The sequence below is a fragment of the Orussus abietinus genome, unplaced genomic scaffold (genome assembly GCF_000612105.2).
Source record: "Orussus abietinus isolate OABI.00-Male unplaced genomic scaffold, Oabi_2.0 scaffold5, whole genome shotgun sequence".
Lineage (NCBI taxonomy): Eukaryota > Metazoa > Arthropoda > Insecta > Hymenoptera > Orussidae > Orussus > Orussus abietinus.
In genome coordinates this window covers 2,468,026-2,481,581 of record NW_019394929.1, presented here as the reverse complement: position 1 = coordinate 2,481,581, position 13,556 = coordinate 2,468,026, and the positions used below count along the sequence as shown (strand labels likewise).

General features: G+C 56.2%; 1 protein-coding gene across 4 annotated transcripts in view; it reads right to left on the bottom strand.

The window, feature by feature from the left end:
* LOC105701191 (protein tincar) overlaps window positions 1–13,179 on the bottom strand; it is an 89,915-nt gene extending 76,736 nt beyond the window's left edge. For all 4 annotated transcript variants that reach the window (XM_012427715.1, XM_012427714.1, XM_012427717.1 and 1 more), the window contains exons 1-2: window positions 12,734–13,179; window positions 12,476–12,623 (exon numbers count right to left, since the gene is read on the bottom strand). The gene's annotated coding sequence lies outside the window, so the exon portion shown is untranslated. The remainder of the gene's footprint in view (window positions 1–12,475; window positions 12,624–12,733) is intronic.
* Between the last annotated feature and the right edge of the window lie 377 nt (window positions 13,180–13,556).

Sequence of the window (13,556 nt, the reverse complement as noted above, 5' to 3'; positions counted from 1 at the left end):
AGTAAAAATGACGTCCACTGACGAGGCAAAACGAGCCCAAGACTCCCGAGAACGATGAGGAAAAGGGTCGCGTCTTCTGGGGAACCTTTGGTCTTAAACGCGGGACTCTCGTTAAAGCCGTGACCCAGATCCGCAAGTATCGTGCACATCGTGCCTCTTCACTCCGGTACTTTCAACCCGGGTAACCCGCATGTATTATGCATCCGTACGTAGCCTATGTACACGGGGGGCAAAACTTGGGAACCTCGCACGCAGCTTGCACGCGATGCCGCGCGCCCGTCGAGGCCCTCGAGGGTGCACGCGTGCATCGATCAGTCGAAAAAAAAAAAAAACAGGCGCCATCCCACGGTCCGGTAATAATTTTATATTTTTTTCCACCCCCTCCCCGCCTCTCCAATCGCGATAAAAAAAATGGATCCGCCGTTCTTCTAGAGCGTCCTTGCGCGTAACCAACGAAACGCGCCTCGATCGCCACGATCGAAGATCTCGATTGCACCGATAACCGAGGGACCGATGCACCTCCGCGATTTCTGCTCCCGATTTCCCGGGACGCTTACTAGGTGTAAGCGATACGTTGTTACATATCGGGCGTGCAACCACCATCGTGGGTTGCGCGTCCAGCGCGTAAACGTTGCGCCATAGATGAGGCGTACCGAGATGGGCGTATCCGATTTCACGAGAGATCGCGTTTCGACGAGCCGGCATTAGACATTATCCAGGAGCTCGGGCTCGTAAGAGGACGGCATTGAAAAGATCCGATGGCACAGCCTACTTTCGACGCCTAATTAAAAATCGTCAATGTCGCGAAGTACTCGAAAGTATACGTCGATCGACCGCCGGGAACGAAATCCAGCTGATACTCGTCTAACCGCGCGACGATAACGCGACGCGGGATAAATGAAAAATTGAAAATCGAGAGTAACGGGCAATTTCGCGAGGATCCCGCCAGGCGTCGCGTCAGGTTGCGGGACGAACTTTCACGACTTAATTGGATACCGATCTCGGTCGTATTTTTTCCGAGGCTCATTACCTCTGCCGGTGCGCGCTTCACGGCCGACACGCATGGACGATAAATTAAAGGCATGTACAATGTAAGTTGATCGACTACCGTCGATAAATGCGGTCCGACGAAATTCGCCGAAAACTCTCACCCGAGCACGACCGGTCCGTCGCGGGCGAACCGAGGGAGAGCGCGAAGGGTACGGGGAGTAAAATCCAAGGGGAAAAATTAAATAAATAAATGAAGCGGAGGAAAAAATCGTACTTCCGGGTCCGCAAGGCGGGGTAAAAGCTCGTCGAAAGTGGCGCCGATATAATGGCGTCGGGCCGAATCGGGCGCGTGAAATCCGAGAGGCACATCTGTCGGGCCGTTCGACGGGCCCCGGGGACTGGTCGGGGATAACGTCGGGGAACGGAAAGATGGCAGGTTTATAAATAAGCAGGCCCGCCGAGCAGGTGTCCCGCAGTGATTCTCCATGAGCAGGGAAGTACGCGCCATTGTGCCGAGCCGAGCGGGACCTCGCCGAGGCCCCAAAGGACCGCACAAAGTGGAACCACCGCCCCCGTCACTTCGCCCACCTAAACAGGACTTTCCGGGCACCTTCCGAATTCCACCCACCCCGTGGAATAATTTATTTCCACCGCGATCGGTCGAGAGAAGTACCAGGAACCGAGAGGAAGGTCCTTCGACTCCCGAAACGCGAAAATTCTAGGGCGCTCCCTTCGGATGTCGCCAAGGGACGGTTCCGGGTTCTCCGAGACTCGAAGACCGCGTGGGTTCGGAAGGAGGAATGCAAAGGAAGCAAAGAAAGAGACCGGGAATGTCTCGCGGCTCCTTATCGAGCTCGCGCGCGCAAGGATAAAGGAGGAATCATGCACTCGATCGGGTGCGACGAGGATATGTATATATATATGTATATCGGGGGCCAGGAGATACGGAACGGAGGTTCGTCGCACGCAAGACCGAGCGTGGTGAAAAGGGAGTTCTCCGTGCCGGATTGCATCTCCGGATTTGCATCTCGCTTTTCACGGGCAAACGGCGGCCGCGAGCTCGACGTGCCGGACGGAGCGAGCGTTATAAACGCGAGGCGACGAGATCCGTCGGAAGACTTTAAAGGACCCAATAAAAAGGGAGGAGGACGGAGTAAAATCCCGAACAATGTATACCGCCTCTCTTTCTTTCTCTCCCTCCCCCTGGAAATTCGACGTTCGCGTCGGAGAGACGCGGGAGATTCTTCGCCTCTCGAGCCCGGGTGGAGGAGCGAGGAGGGTCGCATACCTCGGGAGCAGGTGTGCTCCTCGAGCTCCTCCGCTCTGTACAGTGCACGACCCACGGTCCACGAGCCGCATTATATATACCGCGCGGTCCACCGAGTGCATCTCGCGCGCGCCTCGTCTCTCCCTCCGTCTACGGCTTAACTTCAAAAGGGAACGATCATTTTGATACTCGCTCCGCGTTGCGTCACGTGGAGGGAATTGGCGCCCGCGGTGGGACTTTCAGCGCCGGATGAAGGAATAAAGAACCCTTTTCCCTGTCCTGGTGGGCACCCGGAGAGGTCGCGCACAATGGACGCGGTCATGGTCAACGCGGACGACGAGCCGTCGACGAGTCGTCGGCTTCCCCAGCTCGTTCCCGCGGTCGATCTACGAATATGGTAATCGCGCCGAGCTCGATCCACGTCGCTCCCGGATATAGGCGACGGCACGGGCCGTCCCGGCGCCTTCGGGGGACCTTTCATGTTTTTAAATTGGCTTCGACCATCACCGAGACGGAGAGGACCGCGAGAGGTTCTTTGTCCTCTCGAAGTTGCATTTACATGGGCCCCGGGCTCGCCCATCGCCGCGGGTTTCTGTTAAAGGCCTCGGCGCCTCGGAGGCGGCGCGATCAGCTGATCAGCGGAATCGCGCGACCCAAGGTGGTTCGACGCTCTCGGCGAAAAAGGCCCGGAACGCGGTTTCCACGGCGGTCAAAAATCGTCTGGTCTCCCAAGGAATATAGGCTCGGAGGAAAGGGAAGGGGTCGGGAGAAGCGCGAAGATTGCGTTCCGCGGGTGCGAAATTGAATCGCAGGCGCCGCCGAAATGGCCCCCGTGCGTTATCCCCGTCCTCCCCCCGTCCAGGACTCTCTGCGTCCGGCGGACTCGCGGGAATTTAATCCACCCGCGGCGGGGCCAGAAGTGTCTCCATTTCCGCGCGACCAAGAACGCGCGGACGTGACGCGCTACGTGACCGCGATGGACAACGAGGCCGGAAGCGCGGCGCGGAATCGAATTCCGCCGGGCGCCGTAATTAATTACCGACGAGGCCGGATATCGGGGGGATATCGGACGCCGGGATTACTCGGGCACAGGGCATGGGCGAACTCGCGGATAAATTTCGCGACGCTCGTCCAGCTTCGCGGCGGCGAGACATCCCCGGACGAGTATTTTTTTTTTCCCCGGCAAGTCGGTCGGGATCGACCGCGTTCCCGAAAAATCGCTCGCCACCCCGGAACCGGGGGCATCTCGAGGTGCCTTGTCGAAGGCGTCGGCGATATCGGTCGACCCGATGCCGGGTGATAAATTTATCCGAGACTCGAGCGAAGGGCGGCACCGCCGCGACCGGAGGACGAAAATAACCCGGAGGCCTGCGCGGTGCACGGAGAGATGCAACTCGGGGATGCACCGGCGAACCGGTCCCGCGACAATGGCGCGCTCGCGCGTCCCCCTTATCGTCCATCCGGGGGACCCGGCGACGGAGGAAATCGAGGAAGCATTGCCTCGGCAGGATCGTCGACACCGTAGATATCGAGCCGTCGATCGATCACCGCTCGCGACGACGATCGTTGCGCATACCCCGAGGAGGATTCCCTTCGATCGATGCCCGTGCAGCGATCCACCGTAGAGGAACGAATGCGCGAAACCTCTCCGGCCCTTCGATTCCGAAATCGAGGGTCCATCGCGGGGGCATCGGCGATCACCGCCCCGTGAATGTAATCGCGGCGGGGAATCTCGAAGAGGGAGAGAGAAAGAGAGGGACGCGAAACGCGAGTTGCACGCCCGACAATGCACGGCGATGCACGACAACGCGCCAACAAAGCGGCGGCATCGAGTGCCCCGCCCGTCCGCTGCCTCGGAGCCCCCCCCCCCCACGCATAATGGCACTCGTGGCCGGGCCCTCTTTGCTCTTTCACCGAGCGTATAAAACGCGGTAATTAGCTCTTTTACCGAGGCTCGACTCGGCGGAGGCATTGCCGAGGTCGACGGGATCGTCGCGCACCCCCGGGACGAGGGGTCCCACTCTTGGATTCGAAATTCAGCGGACGGATAGTCACCTCTCGACGATCGGCTCGTCGGTCCTCGGGGCTATAGAAAAACGTAAAAAAAAAAAAATCGAGCTCGAGGATCCGCTAATCGGTATTCTCGGCGCGGTGTCGCTGTAGCCAAAGAGTCGGGTGAAAAATCCAAATTCCCCGAGCCCTCCCCTCCCGGTATTCCAGCTTCGCCGGCGTTTCCTAGGAGTAATCGGTATTCATAAAGGTTGGCACCTTATTCCTGGCCGCCTCCTCCTCGTCCACGGGGCCGCGACCTCCGCAACCCTTCCTCTCCTCCCCTTTGTTCCCGGCTGGCTTGAATTTTTCTCCCCTCCCCGCAATCCCCCTCTGGTACCGGTTAATGGAATTGCCGCTGGATCTTGACGCGGCGCGAAAGAACGAATTAAGAACGGCACCGCCAAAGGATAAGGTCGAGAACAAAGTGCCCGCCAACGCGGAAAACCGCTCGGGGTCGAAGTTGCGAATTCGGACGATGCATAGTTCTCGAGGATGAATTTTGCAACTGCAGCCGACGCTGCGGCGGTCTGCAGGGACTAGTAGAGGAAAAAAAAAATATATCGAGACCAACAAGGTCCTAGATCGGAATATATTATCGTTCGGTTTGCGCGAAGCGCGGACGAATTTACCTCACATTAGCGCTTTTAATTACGGGCCCGGAATCAATCATCCCCGGTTGCACCGCTCGGTGCAGGTGCAACGCTCGATTTTAACTCGGCGTGTCGCGCCCATAAACGCGCATCGATCCGCGCCTACCGCTCACAATTGTTGGAATTTTCGGCCTGGAAATTTGCGGTTGTGCATTAATTTCTTTTTTCCCCCGATTAAATGAGGCATACGCGAGTGGAGGAGGGAATTATCCCCGGAACCCGAGAAAACGCGATCGCCCTGGTCGAGCACGTGGAAGGAGTTCCAAACTTTTAATAACCATCACGAGGCATTGGTCGCAAATTAAGTCGAGGAGGCCGATTCGAGTACAAAGAATACCAAAGGGTTTCCCCCAATTACGAGATCCGTTCCACCCTTTCGAGCCCTCGAGAGCCGGGGGGAGCGAGAGAGAGAGCGCCGATCGAAAGGGGATTCCATTAAGCTCAGTTTCCCGAAGGAGGTAATCGCCACCGCCCAGACCTCCGACCTTCGGGGTTCGGTTATTAGTGGCGGCACGGGAACCTCATAATGAGATTAATTATCCGTAACGACTCGCTCCCAACGCCGGATACTTATCCGCCTTTCTCTCGTTCGAGGTCTCCTGATCTTTCCCGTCGTTCGCCCCGAATTACGCGAGGGGTGAGTCCCGCCCCGAGGATGCACCGTCTCGAAATTCGAAAATGCACATTCTCCTCCGTCCGGCCTACTCGGTAATTTCCAACGCACGGGGCTCTCTTCGGGGGTAAATTCGATCGCGGGATGGCGGTAGACGCGATCGCGGAATAATATTTGCTTTCAATTTTCACCCCTGAAACCGGGAGGGCGGGAGAGAGAGAGAGAGAGAGAGAAGCAGGGTCGCTCCGAAGAGGGAAGCGTTCGCGGGTGGACGCGCGTCGTGTTCCCGTATTTCTTTTCATATCCAACTTTGAAACCCGCGGGGTCAATTGGCGCTAACTGGATCCCGTCCTTGCTGGGAGAGGTAGCCGGGCGAATTGGAGGCGAATGGACCCGTAATTGCGAGAGAACCGACGCCGGGATTTGGTAATTAGGTTAATCATTGTTCGCCGAAAACCCTCCGAGTCCGGCTCTCTCCTGTACCTCGTCCTCGACCGTCCCCCACTTCGTTCGTCAATTTGGACGATTTCAGGGAAAAAAGATCCCCCGATGACTCTCCGCCCTCGAGTCTAACCGCGGTGACGACGACTCGCCCTCGAGGATGCACCGGGGTGCATCGCGCGTGACGGAGGACCGGCGACTCGCCGAAGGCGCTCGTTTCGCGTATCCCGATCGCGATAATGCTCGTTTTAACGAGGGCCTCGTAAAATCCCGGAGTCGGGATTCGTCCAGAAATTACACGGAAGGTCCGCGTTAACCATCTGCCACCTCGAAATCCCCGGAAGCCATCTCCCCCGTGTCCCCTGGTCCTCTACGCCCGTCATCCCCTCGCGCCTTAATTTCGGCCCCGAATTATGCACCTCGGTCTACCCGCTTTCACGGAAGCGACCGTCATCGTCGGCTCGTTTAAACGCCCGCTGATCGCAGATTACTCACATCCTCCCGTGGGGAATCGCATTGAATTTTCCAAAAATCCCTCGAAATTCCGACCCGTCGACCTCGCCCCAAGTCTTCGACCGATCCCTCTTTGAGCCCTCTCCACGGCTTATCGGCTTATCGGCTGCATTTTTCCAGGCAAGCGAAGCAATAAATCGCCGGGGTATTATCGCGCTCGGCTTGAGGAGGAATCGACGATAAAAAAAAAAATAAAAAAAAAACAGGCCGGGTATCAATTTTTCCTGCGTCGAGCCGCGTCGGGCGGCATGATGAAGGTGCACCGAAGTGCAGCCCCGAGCAGACGGTGCGCATCGGTTTTCACGGCGAGTTCTGGACCGATAAGATCGCGAGGTATCAGGCGTACGTGTAAATTTTGACTAAGTACTCGCCACCGGGCCTGGGAACGGAATTCTTTTTCGAGTTACGACGCCGCGACTCCGTAGCCTCGGTCACGCGATATTCATCATGGAAGACCGCGCAAATTACCGGAGGGCAACGGTTCATTTTTTTCTTCCCCTCAAATCCTCGTTAAATCCTCCGGTTCTCCTTCCTGCCTTAAAAATAAAATTGCCACCTTCGATGTACGGAATAATTTGCCAGGGCGCGAGTAATCGACTGCATCGCCGACCGCGTGTGGTCGCTGCAGATAGGAAAAGGACAGTAAATATCGCGAGCAGCCCCGATTCTTCCAGGGGTAGCTTCAAACAAGTCAAGGTGGCAAGCTTGGATATCAGCCGACGAACACGTGCCCCCGGAAATCGTCCATTTCACCCCCGAGTAACCACCCCGACACGAGATACCCAACGTACGTTCAAGGCCTCCAACGATCCAACCTAGTACCTCCAATACCCCCATTAAAGAACTTTCGACTTCGACGTTAATCATCGGATAAGCTGGAAAAACGGCGATAATTAAGCCTTTCTCACGGCCCGTCACCCGAGTCGATCCTCGGCTAATTTTGGATCCACGTCGCTTATTTCCGTCGAGCGGGATTTATCAGACCCGGCGCGACTCAGGATAATTAAAAACAATAATTCAAAGGATAAGGTCGAGGCCGTGGCACAGGGGGAGGATTCGATGGATTCGTAGTGGAGGTGCGCAGGGTGAATAAAAGTTGCTCGTCGGCGGCCTATCTCGGAAGGAAAGCCCACCCTGCGTGGCGATAAATTAGCGCCGCGTTATTACACCCCGGCACGCCATCCCCGGGGTGCGAAGGTGTCCTGGGTATTTTTAATGAAGGAGAGTGAGAGAGAAAAGGAAATGTGAAGGAATAAGGAATGCGACACTTTCGCGCACAGGGAGGTAATACCGGCACGCGCCAAGAAAGGAGTCGAGGGGGTGATTACCGTCCTTCGGGGTTCGCATGATAAGGATTCCTTCGCAGGACACCCGTCCATCAGAGATGCCCGTAATAATTCCAGAGAGGCGAGAAACGTATATGGTCGACGCGACCAACCGGCTGCTCCTTAGACGCGAAGTGGTCCCAAATGGCGGAGGGAAAAAAAAATGGGTAACCCGGTCCAGAATGGACACATCGTCTCTGGTAAACGTCGAATGGATAAATCATTAATTTCGACTGGTTTCTCTCGCTCGAAAGTCCAGGAAGTGTCGAAAGGAAACGACCAGGCGACACGCGTGCTTCGCGGCCATTTCGGGCTGAGCACATCCCGATGCAGCTGCACAGGAAACCCGAGCCCGTCTCTCTCTCGACGACGTTCGACCACTGATTAGTGCCAGAGGCGTCCTCTAAGGCCCGAATTCTCTCAAATTACCGGACAAAAAGTGCCTCGGTATTCCCCCGGGGACTCGGCCGGGCGTAATTAGATTTCTCGTTGCACCTAGCGGCACGTACGGCGATTTTTATCGAGGACGCTTTATTACTCGTGCGTCGCCTCGCGTCGGGCTCGCGTCGTACACGGATATTAGATTTGGCAAGAAAGGCAAACGCAATTCCGCCGACCGACGTTCGTATTAATGCCGTAGGTACACACAGTTCACAGAGGTCCCCGGGCCATCTTTACGGCGAGCGAATAACGCCCCGGCGAGGGAGGGCCCGTCGAACGTTTACGTTTACGGCCGTCCCTTGACATTCGAGAGCCGTGACGAAGCGAGAAATCCGAAGAGCAACGCGAAACCCGAGACTCCTGTAGGCCCTTCTAAGGAGCAGGACATGCCCCTCGGGCGGAAACGCCGAAATACCCCGCGAAGGTAAAGGGATAATAAAAGACACCTGCTCCAACCGAGCGAGATCTAAAATCGATCATCGATCTACCCAAAAAGGATCGACTCCCACGAGGGAATCACCGTCAAAGTGGCCCCCTAAATTCCTGGGCCCACGATTTTTGTTTCAAGTGCCCTCAAAACATTCAAGCACCACTTCGCTCCCCGATGGACCGGAGCCGTTAATGACTCCACAGTGGCATAAAAACGGGAGCAAACGTCCCCCGGAAAATAATATCCCACGAGCCCGGGGAGGGGGAGAAACATCCACGCGACGGAAGTATCCCCTCCGGAGTGGGACGTCTCCATCATTTCCAAAGAAAACTCCCGCTGCCTGGAGTCCCGTAACGAGACATTCAATCCGGGGACAAAACGAGCGTGGGGGAGGAGGGGAGGGCCGAATCAACGGATAGGAGCTCCTCGGAGGATTCCGCGATTCCGGCTCTCCCAGGGGTCCCGGAGCGATCGGTGCTCGCACAATATCCGGCATTCGTCGTTCAGGGCCCTCTCGAGGGGGTTCCCCCGAATGGGTGCTTTGCGGCGATTTACAGTCCGCCCGTGGAGGCGCGTTCTTCCCAATCGGCCAACGAGGACTCTCCGGTTCAGTCATCGGGCCACTCGAGGTTTCTTTCGAGGCCCGAGGACCCCCGAGAGCGTTCCCTCTTATCGCGATCGTTCGTTGACGAAAGAGTCGTCGAGAGGTTCGTTTCGCGACTCTCGACCTCGCGAGCTTGCCCGGACTCGAGCAAGGAAACAAGGAGGTCCTTGTGGCCGTGGATTCCCGGAGGAGTCCCCTCCCCCTCGCCTCGCAGTTTCCGAGCAATAATGGCAGAACGATCCATTGTGACGGGGAGTGGCCGCGGGACGGCCGTTCCGCGTTTTCTCCCGCTCCGCTCGGCGGCGACCCGTCCGACGATCCGGCGCGATCTCTCCTCGGGACGGCAAGATCGAACGAGGAAACAAGGAGGTTCTTGTGGGACCCCTCTCGGCGGGCACACGATAATTCCCTCCCGGGCGCAGAATGCTCGCCGGGTGCACTCGCCGGGTCTGAGTAATAATCCATTGTGATAGGCGGAACCCGGGCCTCTCTCTCCCGCTCCTTCTGGCCGATGCACCCAATCTAACGATCCATCTTAATTACGCCGTGTCCGTGCCCTTATTGCGGCACGCAACCGCGGCCCGGCTTTGGCCCGATCCATTTTTCACCATTTATTACGACCGACCGCTCCGATAGCCCGGCCTCTCTCGTTAGACGCGACCGATCGCCTCTAATCTAAATGTAAATGAACTCTTTTTCTTCCTTCCTTCCCCTTTTCACCGGCGAATTCAATACCGGCGCGCGTCCACTCCGGCCGGACCCTGGCAAAACCAGCGAAGGGGACGGAGTGAGGAGGATCGATCCCGGCTCGCGAACGACCGCGGAGATTTTTTTCACCGTTACGAGGATACGTTATGCAGCCGTATTTACAGTCCTTGAAAAATTCAGAGAGAGGAGGGGCGAGAAGGAGAGAGAGTCGAGGACGGAAGCTACGACGAACCTAACGTCGTTACGAGGGGATCACGTAAACCCGGTTGCAGTCAAACTCGACCTCGTAATCCGATCAGCTTTGGGCTCGCGGTTTTATCGGGTCTTCGCCGGAACCGCGAAATGTCGATCGATCGCGTGATTACTCGATTCTCGGAGTTTTTCCTCGGGCGAAGAACGGGAAGTGCGACCTGCCGAGACGTCGTCGTCGGTTCCCAGGGACCGGGTTTACCGTTTATGCAAAGAGCCGGACCTCGAGATTTACCAACGATCGGGCACGGTTTCGAAGGATTTCATCGTCGGAAGGTGGGAAGCACTTGGCCCATTACCGCGCTGAAATCCACGGAACCGTTCTCGGTGCTAATGGCCTAATCGAGTCAGCTTTTTACCTCATCGCGTGCTCGCTTGATTTCCGTCTTGCGGACCTTGAAAACCAAACTTGGCCAGAAAAACGCGAAAACGGTAATCGGGACCACCGTTCGAAAGGATTTAATTAGATTATTTCGACGAGTCGGGAAAAATTAGGGTCAGCTCGTGGACCCCAGGGTCGACGTATTCGACTTGATTAAGGCCTTCTTTACGACCGCTCGCGGCACGTTAATCACGCGAAGAGAGGGAGACCGGCTTAAAGGGAGGAATTATTCGGCCGGAGCGATCGATTTTATTCCATAAAATCGGCTTTGAAATTTTCTATTCCATTTAATAACGAGCGCGTGTCCCCGCCCAGTCCCGACCAGGAGTCATCATTCATACGCTCGACGTATCATTTTTATCATTCGTCGTCGAATGCGGCATAATGCGAGGGCTCGGGTATACCGGTACACGTGTACGATCTCGTTTCTCGGTTGGCCGGTAGGAAATAAATTACGGGCCTCGCGTTCAGCCCTAGTTTATTGTCCCAGCCGAATCCATTAAAGCGATCCCCGGCGATAAACCAGCCGATTCAAAAATACATACACACCCGAAGCGACGTCGCAAAGGGATTCCGTATTTCTGGACTCGCGGAGGGAATTGATAAATAAAGGAAAAAGGGGATCCAAAGAGGAAGCGACACGGGGAGGACCGCGATCGAGCTTCCCTAGATTGCCGGCCCGCGAAGCCCCAAATTAACGAAATCATCAACCTCGCTGAAGTAATCCGACCCTTCAATTAAATATTCCCTCCGCCCCTTGGGGTCCTTTCTTAACCGCGACCGAGTAAAAAAAAAAAAGAAGGTCCCCCTTTAACAATTAATTCAAGAACGGTTTTGCGCGTTCTTCTTCTTCATGGGAAGACCTTAAAAAATGAGCTTCGGGTTTCCGTATAGCCATGCGGTCCATTCACCGTCCAAAATTTGCTCCTCTGCCAGATTATAACCAATCGTCGGCCATAATCTCTCGATTCCGCGTCGCGGAATAATCCGGCGATCCGCTCGTCCTAACCGGTGCGTTTCGGGCCGCGCGTCGAATCGCGGGAATTCAATCCTCAGGCCGGTAACGTTATTGTGCTCATCGGCGCGAATCGTGCGTTTTGGATTACGGTTGCTCGATTTTCGGAGGGTAAAGGTGTTTACGCGTGCCGATACCCGCCGTTCGAAATCGCTTATTCAAATCACGGCCGCGAACGATTTTCGAACGATCCCGCGAGTGGGCCTCGAGCAACGTTTCGGAGATTTACCGGTAATTTCGAGCTTTAAAGGATTTCAACGTCCAGCGGGGAAGTAACCGGGCGCGATTTTATCGAAGCCAATGTAATTATTTGCCCACCAATTCGCGGATAATTGACGACATAATCACGGAGTGGCAAATCAATCGGAGCCCGGCCGTCCCTGAAATTCGGCGGTTCGGAAATTGTTTCGGGCCGGAGTGATTATTTACGCGAGAGCGTTCGAGTACTTTGCCGTCGTCACAGTGGCTTCGTGGTGGAACCGTGGACTCCTGATTCGAGGGCTCAAAGGTGTTTACTAACAAAGGGAGTCCGGACTCCGGTCTCCATTCAAAACCGGGGAATCCACGGCAACCACTTTGAATGGCACCGGCGGGCGGTGCTAGGATGTCCCTCGCATGGGTATCAATTATCCTAAATTGCTCCAAGGTGTTTCCTCCAAACAAAGCAATTTCTCTAACGCGTCGGCTTCCGGATACTTAACGAGAATCAATCTGAAAATTAATCAGTTAAAAAGCTTGATGAAAATTTCACGTTAATACTTTCGGCATCGGGAAGCAATAATTCGAACGACGTACCTGGGGTCTTCCGATGGTCCTGCCGCAAGAGCCACTCCACGTGCTCTCGAGGAAAAGTTAACTCCGATCTCCTGGCTCGCTGCTCCTCGCCTCCTCGAAAGTCTTCCAAAACCTCGGCCTGGCGAGGTCCTTGGCGCTGCACGTGGTCCTGCACCCAGTACAGGGAGAAATTATGGCCACTTTCCTCGGGTGCGAGACGCGTCGCCGATCCCACCGCCCGACAAAAATTCGCCGGAATTAGAAGTCGAGACTACTCACAAGGGAACATCACGGCACATCGGTGAACAGTAATTGCGACGCCGAGAACCACGCGGCGTTCGATCCGGAGCACACTGACCGCGTCCCGGCACGAGGTCCGTCACGCGAACCCGACTTATATAGAATATACGTTATATATTATACATATATTTACTTAATAAAATTCAATCGAGAGGGACGAGGAGATCGCGTCGTCCGCACTGGTCACGCGTCCGCGCGACGCCCGAACTGACTGAGCCGAAGTCGTCCGCGCACCCTCTGGATATCTTGATCCGCGTCACTCGGCGCGAGGTTCACGCGGTCGCGCCGCCGGCGACCGGTCCGGCGAGGTCGGCGGCGTCGGGGGAAGGAGTCGGGTCGGTCGGTCGAGGAACCACCGAGCGAGACGGGCAAGCGCGAGAAGAGAGACCGAGCTCCGGGCGCAGGCACACCCCGGGAGATGTTGCTCGGCGGACGTCCACGCTCGCTCTGCGAGGGCGGCCGCGAGCGCCGCGTGCGCGCGCACCCGCGCCGCTCCGCGACGCCATTGGTCCACGGCGGTGAAGGTTCTCACGGAATTCGGGGTCCTTCGCCTCTCGCGCCGCCTCGAGTGACAACCGCTGCGCGCCGAGGCGAGATTTCTCGTCCTTCGGCCGGTACTCTCGCGTTCTCGTCCCTCGCGGCTGTACAAAATGATTGAAAAAAAATATATATATTTCAGGGAGAATATTTCAGAGCCCACGACGCGAGGAAACAACCGACGTCTAGGAGCATCCGGATCATCCGGATATTTAAAAATTTTCAGACTCGCGAGCCTGAATTTGCGTCGCTGCCAGAGGTGGAT